We start from the raw sequence: 10,481 nt of genomic DNA, 5'->3' as shown, positions 1-10,481 counted from the left end.
ACAACTCTCCTGGATCTGAGGAAGATGATTTGAAAGAGACACCCAGGTAAATTGGTGTCTTGATGTATTGATGTGCAGTGTTAAAGAAGGATCTTTAACAAAATGAGAAGCAGCATGGTCTAGTGGATAGAGCACGGGCGTAGGAGGCAGAAGGTCCTGGGTTCTAATGTTGGCTCTGCCACTTGTCTGCTATGTGACCTTGGGCAAGTCACACTGTGTCTATGCCTGGTGCCTCATCTGTAAAATGGGAATTAAGACTGGTGAGCCCCATGTGGAACATGGACTGTGTCACATAGCTATCTCATTGCTCAGTACAGTGCCTGGCAACATAGTAAGCACTTAAATACCATTAATAAAATTAATCCTTAAGGACTTGCATCGTGATAGCTTTAAAGGAAGAGGCTAAACTCACAGAAGTGTCCATCTCTCCACCCACCCCATTCATTTCAAACTCTGGCCTCCTAAAGCCAGCCTTTTAGTCCCTCGTTCAATCTCATGATGTATAAATGCAGCCAAAGGAAATGTCAGATGTGAGAACTAAATTAGCTAGAGCTCTGTGGGCTTGTTTTAAAATTGCAATAGAGATTACTTCCAGGCCCTGAACCTGCTGGCTGCCTCTCATTAGGATTTTAACTCTGCTGGGTCTTTTCACCCCTCCCATCACTTTAAAAACTGGTCCTTTTCTCTGTTGCAGTACAGTAATAGCAGATATGCTGCACCCATTGAGAGGCCTATGGAAGTCTGGAGGGGTGCAATGCCTACCAGCATCTTTCTCTGTGCCGTCCTATCAAAGCCTGTTGATGGAGCAAACTGGAACTTCCATGGTTAAGACTGTCTTTGAAATGAACAGAAAAATTACCAGCTTTTCTCCTTCTTACTTTTTATATATAGAAGATTTGGAGAGTTTCACAGAAGAATTCAAGGCCTATTGTATGATTTTCAAATAAATCACACAAACTAGGAGTGAACAGGGTACAAGTCCTAGGATCTTGCATGATTGCCTAAGAGTAACCCACTTATTATGCTCTCAGGAGAACTGAGAGACCTAATGAACACGCCACCCAATTTACAAAAGTGAACAGATAGATAAATCTTCCTAGACTTGTGAGTTTCATGGGTTGAGCCTGAACAGAAGAAGCACAAGAGATAAATGGGGACCATATTACTAAATGGTTAGCATATCTGCCCTTAATCACCGCTATGCTGAGCAATGTCTGGACTGAGACAAGGAAAGCACTGCAGTTCCATTGAAATATCTGACTAGTTCCCTATTAATCACCCAGGGTTTTTCTGGAGCTATTGAGAAAAAGAATCTAATTTGAAGACCTTTCAAAGGTCTAGTCTTGATGACCCCAAAATAACAGTTAACAAAATGTCATTCTAGGCCAAATTCACTCATAATACCCCTCTGACTGAGTGTGGTGGAGGTTCTTAATACATAAGTTTTATCACTATCGGACTATCCATGATAAAGTAAATTGATAGAGGGAGGACAACCCAATTTTTCCATATTAGAGATGAAATTTTCAAATGATCTGAGCTGCCCACTCTATTAAGAGCATTATAGTAACATATAATGAGGAAAGAAACACTTCTGCTCCACCAATATGACCTTTCAATTACAGGTCTTTATTTCCTTTCCTCATTATTTGGGCTGTTTTCCCATTTTCTGAGATGCATTATTCATTAATATGTGAATAATATAATTTTGCCGCTATTAAAAGAATACCCAAAGTAAACATTTTTTTCCTATCACCAATTGACCCCTCACTGTTATCTTTATATTTGTTTTGATTGTCCTGAGATGGAGATGAACTGTCTTTTTATGGATGGCAACTATCATGGCTTAAGAGATTTTTATACGGCTGAGTAAGAAAATATTCTTTTTCACATCCAGAAAAAAAAATCTGGCTCAAAGGACATTTGATTAATATGTATTAACATTTCAAGGGTTGAATTAAATTCAGGTCAACTGTATAACACTAGCTTGGAAAATACAATGAATGAACACATACTGCAGTTAGTGAAAGAGACATGTCTTTGGCATGTTTCCATTTTTATTAACACTTGAGTATCAGCAGTGCATTAGGCATTTTACAAAATGCAGAGGTCACCATGATGTTGCTTAATGAGATGTGACAAAAACATAGGGAAAGATGTAAATACACTTGGAAAGAGGCCCATCACATAAAAAATTAAATATAAATTATTTCATAAATGATAACCAATAGCAGAAGGAAAAGTTTGGTTTTTTTATGGTCTTTGTTAAGCACTTACTATGTGCCAGGCACTGTTCAAAGTGCTGAGGTAGATACAATCTAATCAGGTTGGACACAGCCCCTATCCCTCGGCGGGGCTCCCAGTCTTAATCTCCATTTTACAGATGAGGTAACTGGGGCCCAGAGAATTGAAGTGACTTGCCCAAGGTAACACAGCAGACAAACGGTGGAGCTGGGATTAGAACCCAAGTCTTTCTGACTCCCTAGCTTGTGCTCTATCCACTTGGCGATGCTGCTTCTCAGTCACTTGTAGTAAAAATAGAACATCCTGAAATAGTTACACATTTCTCTAACCCATTTGTTTTAGCCAGTAGGAAGTTAAGAGAAGCAGCGTGGCTCAGTGGAAAGAGCTCGGGCTTGCGAGCCAGAGGTCATGGGTTCTAATCCCGGCTCCACCAGTTAATAATAATAATGGTATTTGTTAAGTGCTTACTATGTGCAAAGCACTGTTCTAAGCGCTGGGGAGGTTACAAAGTGATCAGGTTGTCCCATGGGGGGCTCACAGTGTTCATCCCCATTTTACAGATGAGAGAACTGAGGCACAGAGAAGTTAAGTGACTTGCCCAAAGTCACACAGCTGACAGTTGATGGTGCCAGGATTTGAACCCCTGACCTCTGACTCCAAAGCCCGGGCTTTTTCCATGGAGCCACGCTGCTTCTCTGGATAAGCAGCCACGCTGCTTCACTTGTCAGCTGTGTGATTTTGGGCAAGCCACTTAACTTCTCTGGGCCTCAGTTACCGCATCTGTAAAATGGGGATTAAGACTGTTAGCCCCACGTGAGACAATCTGATCACCTTGTATCCCCCCCAGCACTTAGAACAGTGCTTTGCACATAGTGCCTAACAAATGCCATTATTATTATTATTATTATTAATAATAAAGATGGGATAAATTATATAATCTTCACTATCTTTCTCCTCTGTTGGCACAGGCATTTTCTTTGTCCAACCCGATTTGCTTGCATCTACCCCAGCACTTAGTACTGTGTCTGGCACATAGTAAATGCTTAACAAATACCAAGATTATGATTATTGTGATAATGGGTCCATCCTTACCTTTTTTAGGGTTTTTTTGAGTCTCTGGTCTTGCAATACTACAAAACCTTGTAGCCAAATACCATTAAGCCTCTCATCATCTAGATACATTTTTTTTCCCAAAAAGCTACTTCATGGACAGAAAAGCCCAATGCAGGTGCAACTTCTGCTTTTCAAAAAGGTCTCTACTTTCATTTAAATTTCTGGAACGGAGTGAGCAGGACATCTTATAGCATCCTATATATCTCATAGTGATTGGAATAGTGGTTCGAGTCACATCAGGAACATAGAGTCTGTCTGCCATTCTGATTTTTTGTTGTCCAATAGTATGGCAACAGAGATTTCTGAAATCTCCAACTGTAGTTTGTCCTCCAGTCTCCCTACTGCTGCCTAGTATACTAGATTAGTATTGAATCAGATGGAGAATAGAAATTCTAAACTATATCATTCTAGTGAACTGTTAAACTGCTTTTTTGAAGAAAGCAAACAACCCAACAGAAATTACACAAACTGATTAAGCCCAGTGTCTTCTATACTGTAAACCAGTGTGGGCAGGGATTGTCTCTCTTTACTGCTGAATTGTACTTTCCAAGAGCTTAGTACAGTGCTCTGCAAACAGTAAGGGCTCAATAAATACGATTGACAATGAATGAATGATTAGGCTAATACAGTGGCTCTCCATCAGTCTGATGTGGAAAAAAATGCAAACTGAATCTAATTAAATCATGGTATTTAGTCGATCACTGTTAATCAATATTAATCAATATTTAGTCGATTTACTGAGCATTTACTGTATGCAGAGCATTTTACTTAGCACTTGGGACAATCTACTACAATACAGTAGGCAGACACAATCCCTGCTCACAAAGAGCTGATAGCTTCATATAAATAGAAACACCATGGCCCAGTGAAAAAAAATACACCCCAAATTTCAACTTACAGCTTGTTCATGAAAAGAATAGCTTCAGAGCTGATCATAATAATAATAATATTACAAGACATTTCCTAATTTTTAATTCCCAGGAAGTGGCCCAAGGACTAGTTGAGGACTAGCTAGTTATTATGCCCCAGGAAGTGTTCATTAACTCATTTCCTGATGTAAAATAATACTGTAATCACTGGAAGGGCAGTCTTTTGGTTTACGGTTTGTAACTTCAATCAGTTTAGAGTGTCTCATAATTCCACATAAAAATATTTAGAGCTTTTACCTAGGCTTGTAACTGTGGAAGATCCATTGTTAAATCAATGAGAAGATATTAGGAAAAATATTAACTCTTTTGCTCTGAGACTTATTTTCATAGCTACGAAGATGGGGTGTTTGTGCATACTAACAGACACAGAACTTACTTTTTTCTCCCCATCCTGATTGTACCATCCCTTTAACAAAGCTAAAAATTAATTTTTTGCTGAAATGGAAACAACTTTTGAAGTGCCGTTTCTTCCCCCAGGTACCCATCTTTCTTTCCCATCTGACTTTTGGAGAGGTATTTAGAAACTCTTTGGCATTTTCTATGTATGTTTCCTTGTTGCCTAGTAACAATCATATTTAATGAATCCTTACTTCTATTGGTATTTTTTACTTTATACTGCATTGCAGGGCGAGGTTGCAGGAAATAATTCTGACTCATTCAGTGCAATCTGCACTTAATTAAAAATGACCAACTACAACAATCACAATGACAAGCTCACAAACTTTATAACTTTAATTCCAGAAGCCTATAGCATTTCTAGGAAAAGGACCATCATTTTAAGATACACAAATAGAGGGGGACTGAGCACCTGAGTGCAAATCACTGTACAAAAGCACTTGGGAGAATACAACAAAAGAAAGGTAGGAAATTACTGACCTCCAAGATATTGCATAAAATAGGGTGGGCTTGGCTTATGCTATAGTGACTCCACGGACACATCTCTCCCAGAATGCCCCAATCTCCATCTGCAATCATTCCGGTAGTGTATACATAGAGTTTCCTTGGTAAAAATACTGAAGTGATTTACCATTATCTTCTTCCACACAGTCAACTTGAATCTGCCCTCGACTCTCTCCCATGCTGCTGCTGCCCAGCACAGGTGAGTTTTGACTTGTAGCAGATTGCCTTCCACCCGCTAGCCACTGCTCAAGCTAGAAATTGAGCGGGTATGCCTCTGCTTGACTCTCCCTCCTTGTAGCCAAGACTGGTAGAGTATTGGAAACTCCAGGTGCAATCCTGAAAGGGGAGAATGGGGTGGACAGGCAGACAAAAATTATAAGTATTTACCAATATTGTGAGCAAGGGGAAGAAGAAGAGTATTTCCAGAGCCTGAGGAACCTCTCAAGTTAGATCTGTTGCCTTTTTACAACTGAGCTCCATAAAGTCAGCCAACCCTTGCCCTTATCTGAGCTATCCTTTCTTCCACCACCTGTGTTTTGTCACTTTCCATCCCCCAGAGTTGCCTCCACATCCCTCTGGTTCTTTTCCATATCCCTCTTCTCCTCAGGTGGAGGAGGAACTTAAGAGTGGGGAAGAGCTTCAGATCTTCTCTGTAAAGACCACCTACCTCCAGCCCACTTGACCCCATGACTTAGGGTGGGGTGGCTCCCTCCCTCTCCACTACAAGCCTTAGATATTTTCCTTTCTGACCCCTACTTTCCTTCTTGGCATTCTCTGCCAACACCACAGGGGAAAGGGAAGCCCATCCTTCACTGCTGCTACCTGAAAAATGAAAGGTAAAAAAATAGAGGGGAACATAGGGGAAACAATGGTGGGGGGGGGGGTGAGCTCTGAGAGTGGGAGAGGGGATAAGAAATCTGCAGGAAGTGGAAGGGCTAGGTTAGGAAACCTGAACTTTTAATCACATCAAAGAGAAGTGATTGCTGCCTAGCTCATGCGGAGCCAATGAAATTTCAGGACGAAGGCTCATCTATCATTTTTGATGGAAGACACCATCATAATCAATGTCCTTTTTGAAAATTTAGCTATGAATCGTTCTCCACTGGATTCCGGGTCATTTTCCTTTTAGTATGGAGCTCATTTTAACTTGCCATGACCATTTCCTGGGATCTCCAGCAGATTTTCACATAGTGGCAAAAATTGCCCCACTTACTGTTTGCTTAGAACCCAGCACCAAGACCAACTTTAGGAAAAAGTTAGGCTGTCATCTGCAGAAAAAATAAAGCTATTGAAATTCACAGCACTTTCTGTGTCCATTTCCAGCCATGAATACCATATTAAGGAATAAGTGTTCAGAAAAAGATTTAACATATTCTTGGAGCTAAAAGCATACACATGCCCTACTGAAGAGAAAAAATACTGAATTTTGCATATTTTTAAAGATTTTGTAACATCTAAGATTATTCTGCATTAATAATTCAGGATCAGGTTATGCAATAGAGATTACTCATGGTTCTTTAAATACGTGTCAGTTATAGCTATAGTTTTGTGTTCAGAATGTTAGTTTTCTTGGCAGATATATCATGGATTGTTTAGAACAACATTATAATAGAAATAATTAGGAAGAAGATACAAACAGGGATTCCAGCTGAATTGTCAGAGGAAGACTATAATGTGGCAGGGTGACTTCCATAATAACTCAGCAGAGTAGGATCAGGTCAAAGTCTTAATCTTCACTTTTCCCTCACCTTTCTTCACTGAATTGAGTTATCTCCTAACAGATAGGGCTTTTTAGGGGTAAAGTTTTTTTAAGCATCATACTGTACTACTAATAGTCCCAAGCCAGCTGTGAGTTCATTTCCCAACTTATCAAAATGATGGCATAAACCATATGCTTTTTCCTACACCATTTAGACCTCTCCGTGGGCTATTTTGTATTCCTTCTAGCAAACTTGTTTTTTCACCTGTAACAGAGTAATGAAGAGGTAACTTAAGTCATCTCCAAAGGCAATGCAGCACCTAAGGGAGAATGGATCCTAATTCTCTTATAGCTGAAAGGAAGAAGAAAATTATTTTAGGAAGCCATTATGTGTGGTTATTTTTTTCCATCATCAGTTTCTTTGGTTCTTGGAATTCAGCTGTGTTTTCTTCTCTCACCTCTACAGTTGCAAAAAGCTTTGACTCTTCAATGTCAGATATGCAAATCCAACTAGTCCATATTTTCATTCATTCATTCAATCATATTTATTGAGCACTTACTGTGTACAGAGCACCATACTAAGTGCTTGAGAGAGTATGATACAACAATAAACAGTCATATTCCCTGCTCACAATGAGGTGGGCAGACATCAATACAAATAAATAAAATTGCAGGTATGTACATAAGTGCTGTGGGGCTAGGAGCGGGGAATAGCAAAGGGAGCAAGTCAGGGTGATGCAGAATGTTACCAACTTGTACTTCCCAAGCGCTTAGTACAGTGCTCTGCACACAGTAAGCGCTCAATAAATATGATTGAATGAATGAATGAATGAATGAAAAGTGGGGCTTAGCCTGGGAAGGCCTCTTGGAGGAGATGTGCCTTCAATAAGGCTTTTAATGGGGTGCGGGGGGAGAATAATTGTTGGATTTGAGGAGGGAGGGCATTCCAGGTCAGAGGCAGGATGAGGGCGAGGGGCCAGTGGAGAGACAGGCGAGATGGAGGCACAGTGAGAAGGTTAGCACTAGAGGAGAGACGTATGTGGGCTGGGTTGTTGAAAGAGAAGTGAGGTGAGGGTGCAAGGTGGTGGAGTGTTTTAAAGCCAATGATGAAGAGTTTTTGTTTTATGCAGAGGTGGATGGACAACCACTGGAGTTTTTTGAGAAGTGGGGTGATATGTCCTGAACGTTTTTGTAGAAAAGTGATCCGGGCAGCAGAGCAAACTATGGACTAGAGTGGGGAGAGACAGGAGGCTGGAAGATCAGCAAGGAGGCTGGTGCAGTAATCCAGGGAGGATAGGATGAGTGATTATATTACAGTGCCTTGCTCATAGTAAGCACTTAACAAATACCATAATGATTATTAGCATGGTAGCAGTTTTTATGGATAGGAAAGGGTGGATTTTAGTGATGTTGTGAAGGTGGGACCAACATGATTTCATGATGGCTTGGATATGTGGGTTGAATGACAGAGAGGAGTCAAGGATAGCCCCAAGGTTACGGGCTTGTGAGACAGGAAGGATGGTGGTGCCATCCTACAGCGATGGGAAAGACAAGGGGAGGACAGGCTTTGTGTGGGAAGAAAAGAAGCTCTCTTTTGGACATGTTAAGTTTGAGGTGATGTGAGGACATCCAAGTACAGATGTCTTCGAGACAGGAAGAGATGAGAACATTTCCCTAAATTCCAGGCATATGTAAGACCTCATTAAGTTAAGCAATAAAATAGCGTTATTTTCAAATGCTTCAGAGTGTAGGATTTGCTTATTGTAGGTGGGTGATGACATAGGATTACTTTTTTTTTTAACAACAAATGGTATGTAGTATTTTCCTCTTATCAAAGCAAGGACTTGTGGAAGTGTATAAAGTTGGAAAAACTGTGAGGTTGCATTATAAGTACTGACCCTTTTTTAATGGCGTTTGTTAAGCGCTTACTGTGTGCCAGGTACTGTGCTAAGCACTGCGGGGGATACAAGCTAATCAGGTTGGACACTGTCCTTGTCCCACATTGGGCGCACAGTCTCAATCCCCATTTTACAAATGAGGTAACTGAAACCCGGAGAAGTGAAGTGACTTGCCCAAAGCCACACAGCAGACAAGTGGCAGAGCTGGGATTAAAAGCCAGGTCCTATTGACTCCCAGACCTGTCCTATATCCAATAGGCCATGCTGCTTCTTGAAAAAAAAAAAGCTTCCAAAAAAGAAAGGCAGAACTGAGTACCACTTTTCTTTCTTTGTCCAACCTGATTTGCTTGTATCCACCCCAGCACTTAGTTCATTGCCTGGCACATAGTAAGCATTTAACAAATACTACAATTATTATTATTATTATTATTATTGCATGTCTTACTCTTTAAAAGTCAAAGTGATTTCTTTCTGCCTTTAGCAGATGGATCTTGTCTCTCCGGTTTCGTTCTTTAATGTCTAATTAGACTTTTGTGGCATAATGGGAGTTTACTGAAAAAATTATTCCAGTGTGTTTTAGCTGGATTTTCCACAGGGGACATCAGAAGGAAATATATTGCACATAAGATTATAAGAATTGAAGAAATTCCACACTTGGTAGGACCAATGGTCCATCTTTTTTTTAATGGTATCTGTCAAGTGCTTACTAAGTGCCAGGCCCTGTATTAAGTGCTGGGGTTTATATATGCTAATCAGGTTGGACACAGTCCATGTCCCAGGTCTTAATTCCCATTTTACAGATGAGGGAAGTTAAGTGATTTGCCCAAGATCACACTGTAAATATCTGATGGAGCCAGGATTAGTTTTCAGGTCCTCTGACTTGTGGGTCTGTGTTCTTTCCGTTAGTCCATGCTGTTTCATTCTCTTCAGGAGTCTGTCTCTGACAATCGGATGTATGGGAAAACCGTGTAATGGTTGCCCAACTTGACATTCATCCTAATGCTTAATCAATCAATCAATCAATCGTATTTATTGAGCACTTACTATGTGCAGAGCACTGTACTAAGCGCTTGGGAAGTACAAATTGGCAACACATAGAGACAGTCCCTACCCAACAGTGGGCTCACAGTCTAAAAGGGGGAGACAGAGAACAGAACCAAACATACCAACAAAATAAAATAAATAGGATAGAAATGTACAAGCAAAATAAATAAATAAATAAATAAATAAATAGAGTAATAAATATGTACAACCATATATACAGGTGCTGTGGGGAAGGGAAGGAGGTAAGATGGGGGGATGGAGAGGGGGACGAGGGGGAGAGGAAGGAAGGGGCTCAGTCTGGGAAGGCCTCCTGGAGGAGGTGAGCTCTCAGCAGGGCCTTGAAGGGAGGAAGAGAACTAGCTTGGCGGAGGGGCAGAGGGAGGGCATTCCAGGCCCGGGGGATGACGTGGGCCGGGGGGATGTAACCTCTAACTTTCCCTTTACCTAAACATTATATACTATTCATCCATAACTTTTCTGAATTCCTCCAGGATCTGCTGGTTGTCCGTCCTTCTCTACTATGTATTTTCTAAGGTGTGGTAAGCAGAAATGCATACGATATCTCAGCTGAAGGTGCATCATGGTTTTATAAAGTGACAAAATTATGGCTTTTTACCCAGTTTTGTTCTATTTTGGTAAATGTAAAGTGTTTTT

The sequence above is a fragment of the Tachyglossus aculeatus genome, chromosome 21, assembly GCF_015852505.1.
Source record: "Tachyglossus aculeatus isolate mTacAcu1 chromosome 21, mTacAcu1.pri, whole genome shotgun sequence".
In the NCBI taxonomy this organism is placed as follows: domain Eukaryota; kingdom Metazoa; phylum Chordata; class Mammalia; order Monotremata; family Tachyglossidae; genus Tachyglossus; species Tachyglossus aculeatus.
This window is presented reverse-complemented; position numbering follows the sequence as displayed.